Here is a 7652-nt window from a genome sequence, read left to right on the forward strand (position 1 = left end):
GCACCCAGGCCAAGAGCACAACGTATGTGGCTACTCCATGCTGGGAAAGGCCTTTGGTATATTCGAAGAACTGAGAGGGTGGTCAGGGTACAGTGTGGGGAGGAAGAAGAGGGAGCATGGTATAGGCTGAGGCTGAAGAAACCCATCATGGGCCTTTTAGGTCATCTTAAGTCTTTTTAAGATGATTTTACATGAAGCTGTACCAGTTAGCGATTGCTGTGTGACAAACGATAACTGCCTCTGAGTGGCATAAGACAGTAAGCGTTTATTTTTTGCTTACACAAGCCAACTGGGTTGGCTTGGCTTTAGGCCACAGATCTGAGGGTCAGCGAAAGAGGCTCTGCTCCACGCGTATCACTCTGTGGTGTAGACCCAATGGCCAGTAGCTGCCAAAGGAAGCTCTTTTCATGGTCACAGCAAAAGCACAAAAGAAGAAGACTGAGAGCAAACAACGGGCACAGCTTCTGCTCTCGTCACATGGACTACCATCCCACCGGCCCAAGTAAGTCGCACGGCCATGCCCAACATCACTGGGGCCCGGAAGGAGGCAAGTGGGGGAGAGAGCATTTTTTCTATAATAACCTAATCTACCACAGAAGACACGGAGGGATTATAACCCAGGAGCCAGGAAGATAGGCTTGGTTTTAAAATGGACATATTTGGAGATGTGGAAAATGGATTAGAGGATTGGAGAATAATTGTAGGGAAACAAGTACGGTGATTATTGTGCTATTATCGAGTGAGAGAGATGATGGAGGCTGGAACGAGGTGGTGCTCCTGGGGATGCACTGGATGGGTTCAAATTTATATGTTGTAGATGCAAATAACAAAACACGTTGAGGTTAAAGGAAATGCCACCTTGGTCTTTGCCGTGAACTCCTGGGTGGATGGACAATCTACTTATTGTGATAGAGAGAAAAAGAGAAATTTTATGGCAGGAGATCATGAGTTTAGTTTTGTATCTGCTCAATTTTGGTAGAGCAGTTAGATATCTAAGTGGAACATCATCTGCGTCATCATTGTGAATCATATCTCACACACCCAGTGCTTATTTTCATAATTTCTCCATAATAGTACATGTTGTCGTACTTACCTTGGCTAGTAACTAGAAGAGATTGCAAGTAGATGTTTCAACAAAAACAAATAACTTTAATAAATAACCAGTAAATTTATGGAGTTTTGAGATCATTTAGGCTAATCCCTTCATTTGACAAATAAATCAAAAAGGACCCAGAGAAGTATCTTATTCCTTCCTGTATAGAGGGGTATTTTAAAAAGCATAGCCTACATGGATCAATCATGGAACAAAAACTGAACATTTATGGTATGTTCCATACTTTAATAATTGATTTGTGGTATGAAAAATAATAACAATTATGATAGTAGCAATATAAAATATTTAAGTGCCAGGCATTTACAAAGTGTTTTTTATGCATTATAGCATTTATTTCTTATAAAAGACTGAGTTTATTAAGAAATAGAATTCTAATGGTTAGTAAATGGTCCACTATCAATGTTCTTAACTATTACGCTGTATTATTTTCATCCCTGATTTAGAGCAACCAAGAATACATTGAGAGGGGGCAAGTTTTACATACACACTTAGAAAACTGTACAAGAAGACATTTTAAATACTAGTTTGGGGATAACAGACTAGAAACTGCTCTAAAATTTTATAGATTGGGGAGTTCAAATCAGAGGGACAATATTGTAGACTTTATGTGAGGTTTGCTCATCTTTGGGTTAAGATGATCATCTTTTTTGTTGGACATCTGATAGGCATTGAATAGGATAGAATTTTGTCCTTTGTGTATATCTTGCTTGTTTTGGGTACACAAACCTCATGAACTTTCTCAGAGGCTCTTGACAATTTCCTTGTTGTTCTTGTTCAGCTCTCCACCTACACTGGGGTCCCCTCCATTTTGGACTTAGATGAAACCCCTCACTCTAGAGCAAGGACTCTATTTTTTTTTTTTTTAAGATTTTATTTATTTATTTGACAGAGAGAGAGACACACAGCGAGAGAGGGAACACAAGCAGGGGAAGTGGGAGAGGGAGAAGCAGGCTTCCTGCTGAGCAGGGAGCCCCATGAGGGTCTCGATCCCAGGACCCTGGGACCATGACCTGAGCTGAAGGCAGATGCTTAACAACTGAGCCACCCAGGCGCCCCATAGAGCAAGGACTCTATTGTGAGCAGTTGCCCAGAGAATGGAGTGTGGGGTAATTAGATGCTCTTGAAATAAACCTGGAAAATAGGAGGCAGATCCATTCTCCCTGTTTACTCTGTCCCATGGACTACTCTAAGGCATGGTTTCTCCATGTTACTCTTCCAGAGAGTTTGCATGTACTGAGTGAATCAATCCAAGATGCCTCCCTTAAGATCATCTTGATGCTGAGATAAGCAAACTGCTCTGAAAACAATGCTTTGCACTTTGCCTTACTTCCCTTTTCCCATCATCTTGATTGCTCATGGTTTGTTCTTCTCCTGTTCTAAAATGTTGGCATCTTAATCCTTGCTGTAGGCTTTTTCTAGGAGACAAGGGTGAAGAAAACATTTAAAGTTCGAACTCTTTGAAAATGACATCAAGATTTCATTATATGTAATAATTTCTAATTTCTTTAAGGCAAGAAGTCAAGTTACATTTTCTTATCAAAGTGAGTGGGTAGGATCAAGCCACTTACCTAGTGAGTGAACCCTGATAAGTGCCAAAATGCTATATGATGGTGGAGCTTGATTAGTCTGTACTCATTCCTTATCATGCTTTTTTGGCATAAATCACATACTATAGTGTTCTCAAAAAGTATCAGGATATCAGTGATGCCTATGATAATGCAAATGTGTATATAACTTGGGGCCTCCCCAGAACTCCCACCTCTGTAGGCTCACTGAGGTCATTTCAATAATCTTGGAATAATGTGATTCTGTATTTTATATGATAGAAACTCGTGGATCCCACTTACAGCACTATGACTGGGTTTAAGTGTATTTCATTCTATTGTTATGTACTGAAATAAAGGGACATATTATGCAGCGGATGCAAAAATGTACGTGGATTTTAGAAGATAAAATACAAGACTCCAAAGAAATAATATGCTTGCCATAGGGCTGCTTTGAGATAATATGTTCAGCTCCTCCTGGAATTCCCACTTGTTAGGAGTAATTAGTTTGGAAAATTTGAGAACCACTGTGTGGGTGTGTGTATAATTTCCCCCCCCCATTAAACATATTTGTACATCTATAAAGCAAATAAAAAAATGTTACTTAAAAAACTGCTTCATGTCTGCATTCTAGGGAGATGTTGCAGAATTGTCTTTCAAAGGAAGATGGCGTTTTAGTGTGGAAGAAAACATTGTAACAGGCCTTTTGGTTTTCTAAATTAAGTAAATCCCAGCAGCTAGTCTGGAAGGGAAAGGTTAAAACACAGAGGAGTGTAATAGCTATCATCAGTCTGCATAGGTTGGCGACTCTTGCAGATTATTATGGGACTGCCTGGTTTAGCCTCTCTGGTTGGGGTTAAGGGAAAAGGAATGTTTGGGCTCTACACACAGGGAAGGAGGCTGAGCAAGAACCAGACTCATTTGAACTGACATTGGTGCCAACAACAGAGCAGCTGGCTGAGGGCTACAGAGGAAACTACTAACCAACCCGGGACCTCTACTTAACGGTGAGAGCTGATACGTTTGGTTCTGTTTTTCTTCTCTGAAATTCTCCTCCGTTCTCGAGTCTCCAATTGTGCTTTGGGGGTTGAAGGGAGGTCTGTGTTTGGGGGCAATGTACATCTGCAGACTGTTGGGGCGGCATATAAAAGTGATGACGAGACCACTAGAAATGATTAGGGAGCCACAGATTGGAACAAGAGAGCAAACCACACCAGAGGAATGCGAACGTTGTCTGGGTAGTCTCGGAATCGTGCAGGGCTTTGCATTTCCTGAGGCAGAGGAGTTTGAATTTGCTTGTTTGGATATTAAGTGCATTGAGTCATCACAGAGGAGAGAAGAATCTTGAGGTATAATTACATGTCCATGGTATTGCAAATCAAGATATGGTATGTTTGTGATTGGAAGGGTACATGGAATAAAAAAACGTGGATGAAGGAACAAAGTCTCTGAGAAGAAACAACGATGCTGCCTTCTCTGAGGGGAAAGGTTGGGCTCACAGCAGGGAGATGGGATTTTGACAAAGATGTCTTATAAATTGAACACTACAGAGCAAGCATAAAGGGGACTAATGAGTGTCGAGCAATAGGAAGATTATAAGAATCAAGGCATCCCTCTTTCATATCAGCTACAAGGACTTCTCTTTATCCCTAGAAGAATCTATTAAAAATACAAATCTGATCACATCACCCAGGAACTTGAAATACGTCAATGGTTTCCCATTGCCTTAGGATAAAGTGCATAATCCTTAACTAGCTTGGTAAGATTGTCTGACCTGGTGTTTATATCAAATTTTTCAATCCCATCTCTTGTCACTCTGCTCTATGCTTGTTCCATGTCAGCCATTCTGGGTATGTCTGTCTATCTGTATGTACAAATAAAACTTCAGTTCCTTTACCCCTGGGCCTCTGAACCAAGTTTTTCTTCCGCTTGTGTCCCTCTTGCCTCTCCTCTTCAACTCTTCATTTAAGTGTCAGAGGAAATGCCATTTCTTTAGGCAGACCACCTTCAGCTTCCCAGGCCGGCTGAAGTCCCCCTGGCGTACGCTCTTGTAGGCTCTGTGCTTCCTCCTTCATACTATTCATCCAGCAAATACTTACTGAGCCTGGCATCGTTACCTGCTCAAGGGATACGGCGGTGAAGGCAGCCGACACAAATCTCTGTCCTCCTCACACTGGAGTTATTTATTTCCACCTTGTGTTCTCTGTTAGGCACAGCTCCATGAGGGCAGAGAACTTATCTGTCTTGTTTACCCTTTTATGTCCCTGCACATAGTACTGAGCCTGGAACACTGTGGTGCTTAACGAATATTTGTCAAAGGAATGAATGTTATAGAAGTTGGAGATTCACCGGGGTTAGTCATATCTGGAACCGGGAGGTCTTAAAATACTGTGGTGGATAGTTTTAGCCTAGATCAATGGCACACAATGATTTATTAAACTTGGAAAATTACAAAACTTGCTAGGAATTATGATTGATATAAAAAGATAGCTTGACCTATTAGGTGGCTACATTTCAGGCTTTCAAGGGCAGATATTGATTTGAAATGTTTTAAGGGGATTTGAGGTTGAAGGGAGCAGCTGGGTGAATAGAGAACAAAAGCGCCCTGGCCTCCAGCAGCTCTTCAGAAGCTGTGGCCCGCCTCGTAAGTGCTTATTGCGGCAAGTATTTTAAAACCAATCTCATGTTTGTTTGGGGGCAAGCTACCGTTGCAGAAAGTTTAGAATTTTTATTTCTTTTATCTCTGTTGGCATGAGAGAACAGAACTAAGTGGGAAGGCTAATTTTGCTTTAAAAAAATGTATTCCGGGCGTCTGGGTGGCTCAGTTAGTTAAGCGACTGCCTTCGGCTCAGGTCATGATCCTGGAGTTCCGGAATCGAGTCCCGCATCAGGCTCCCTGCTCAGCAGGGAGTCTGCTTCTCCCTCTCCCGCTCCCCCCTCTTGTGCTCTTTCTCTCTCTCACTCTCTCTCTCAAATAAATAAATAAAATCTTAAAAAAAAATGTATTCCTTTGCAAATTAGTTTTTAGCTACAAATAGATACTGGTTCTGAATGAGAAGTTTGAAAGAATAAATAAACTTAATTTTAGACAGTAAATTCCTTGAGGATAGGGTCTGTACCACATTCATCTTTGAGCCCTCAGTACTGAGCACCGATCCTGACAATAATAAATTACCTAGAAGTATTATTTTTTCTTTTCATGAATGAAGAAACACAGTCTCTTGAGTGGGAAAGTAAAATCAGTCAAATTGCTTGTTTTCATTAGCATAGAGACCAGTAATTTCAATTGGCTAAAGTTTTCATATTCATATTTCATGGATTATTTTGATGTAGATGTAGTCAGGGAAAATAGTCAACCAAATCAAAATAAGATGTTGTAATTAGACTGCATTATAATATTTATTTATAGCTTACCTAGTTCTTTAAGAAAATCACAAATACAATAAATAGAACACATAAAACAAAAACCACAGAAAGAAAACTAGAATAGAAAATTTACATTAAGAAAACATCTTTGAGAAAAGTCATAGCAATTTAGCATGACACTTAGCTCTAAGTTTCCTGTCAGCCCACACCAAGAGGAAAACACAAAGGGGTACCTACTTCTCATTGTTCAGTAGAAGGAAGCATCCAAGCTCATCCAGAGAGAACACTTTCCCCATCCCGAGATCTGAGGTAATTTATCCTATAGTTTTGTAAAGAAGACACTGAGAAAAATAGGAACAAGAAACTTAATGTCAATTTTACAAATAGAGATGAAAAGACAAATACACATGAAGCTTTTATTTTTTTTTTCCAGCCGTGGGTGAGAGATGAGGACAGAACGTTAAATCGTGGTTCCATGGAAGCTATTCCTGAGGCTGAGATGAGGAATTCTGTGTTTCTCTGGAGGGATGTGGTATAAAATTTAGGGAGGATTAAGAACGGGATATTTTGTATCACTCTTGGTTCTGACTGTCTCAGAGTCCAGGGCCAATCGAGTGCCACAGAAGCCAAGGCTGAGGCAGGTGAAGGCTGCCGCCATGAGGGCATGGCGGCCAGGATGCATGCAAGCGCTCTGAGCCTTCACCCCTACTCTGGCCTCCACTGCAACCAGTGACGTTCCTTAATTCCAGGTTTTAAATTTTGGAGCTCCTTTCCCACTTTTGCTTTCGTTTGAAAGAAAAGTTCTCCTGGGGGATAGGCACATTTGTAGCATTATATGCTTCTATGAAGAAGCCTTCACTGACCATGGTGTTTAGAAAGCACCCACCTGCCCTGAGACAGCAGCTTTATCCCCTTGCCCTGCTTTGTGTTTCTCAACAGCACTTACCAATATCTAAGTTATTATATAACTTATTTCCTTATTTTGTGTATTAGTCAGGATTATAACAGGACACATTATCCTTGAACCGGGTGATTGGAGCCCAGTATAATCAAAGAAATATTGACAAAGATGTGGGCACAGTTTAGGGAAACCAGCAAGGACTCATGTAGGGCTGTGGGGCTGGCAACAGTGGCAGTAGGGATGGGGGCCATGGACACCTCCGGGCCTATAGGGGAAAAGTGAAAGAGCAATTACTAGACGTGAGAGAAAAATCTGGAAAGGATAGCAGCTTGGGAAGACACCATTGAGAGAAGGATATGCCATCCCATGATGAACAAAGTCCACAACTTTTTTCTCCTCTTGACCCAACCAGTCCCTTCCATTGGCCAAATCCCACTGGAGATGAGAGGGCAAGTGAGCTTGTTGATGTGGTCTGTGGAGATGCACAGCTCAGGGTGGAGAAGGCTGGAGGGTAGGTCAGGAAGAGCATACAGAGGATCACCACTATATTTCATTTCCTGTCTTTCTCCTTCAAGTGGAACCTAAGTTCCATAAGAACTGGGATTTTTGCCTGCTTTATTCTGTGTCCTCTGTGCCTAGAACAGTGCCTGGATCATGGTTCGTGTCAGTAAATATTTTTTAGATGAAGAAATATCAGTTGTTTTAACATGAGTTTAAAAACTCAACT

The sequence above is a fragment of the Neomonachus schauinslandi genome, chromosome 5, assembly GCF_002201575.2.
Source record: "Neomonachus schauinslandi chromosome 5, ASM220157v2, whole genome shotgun sequence".
NCBI lineage: Eukaryota > Metazoa > Chordata > Mammalia > Carnivora > Phocidae > Neomonachus > Neomonachus schauinslandi.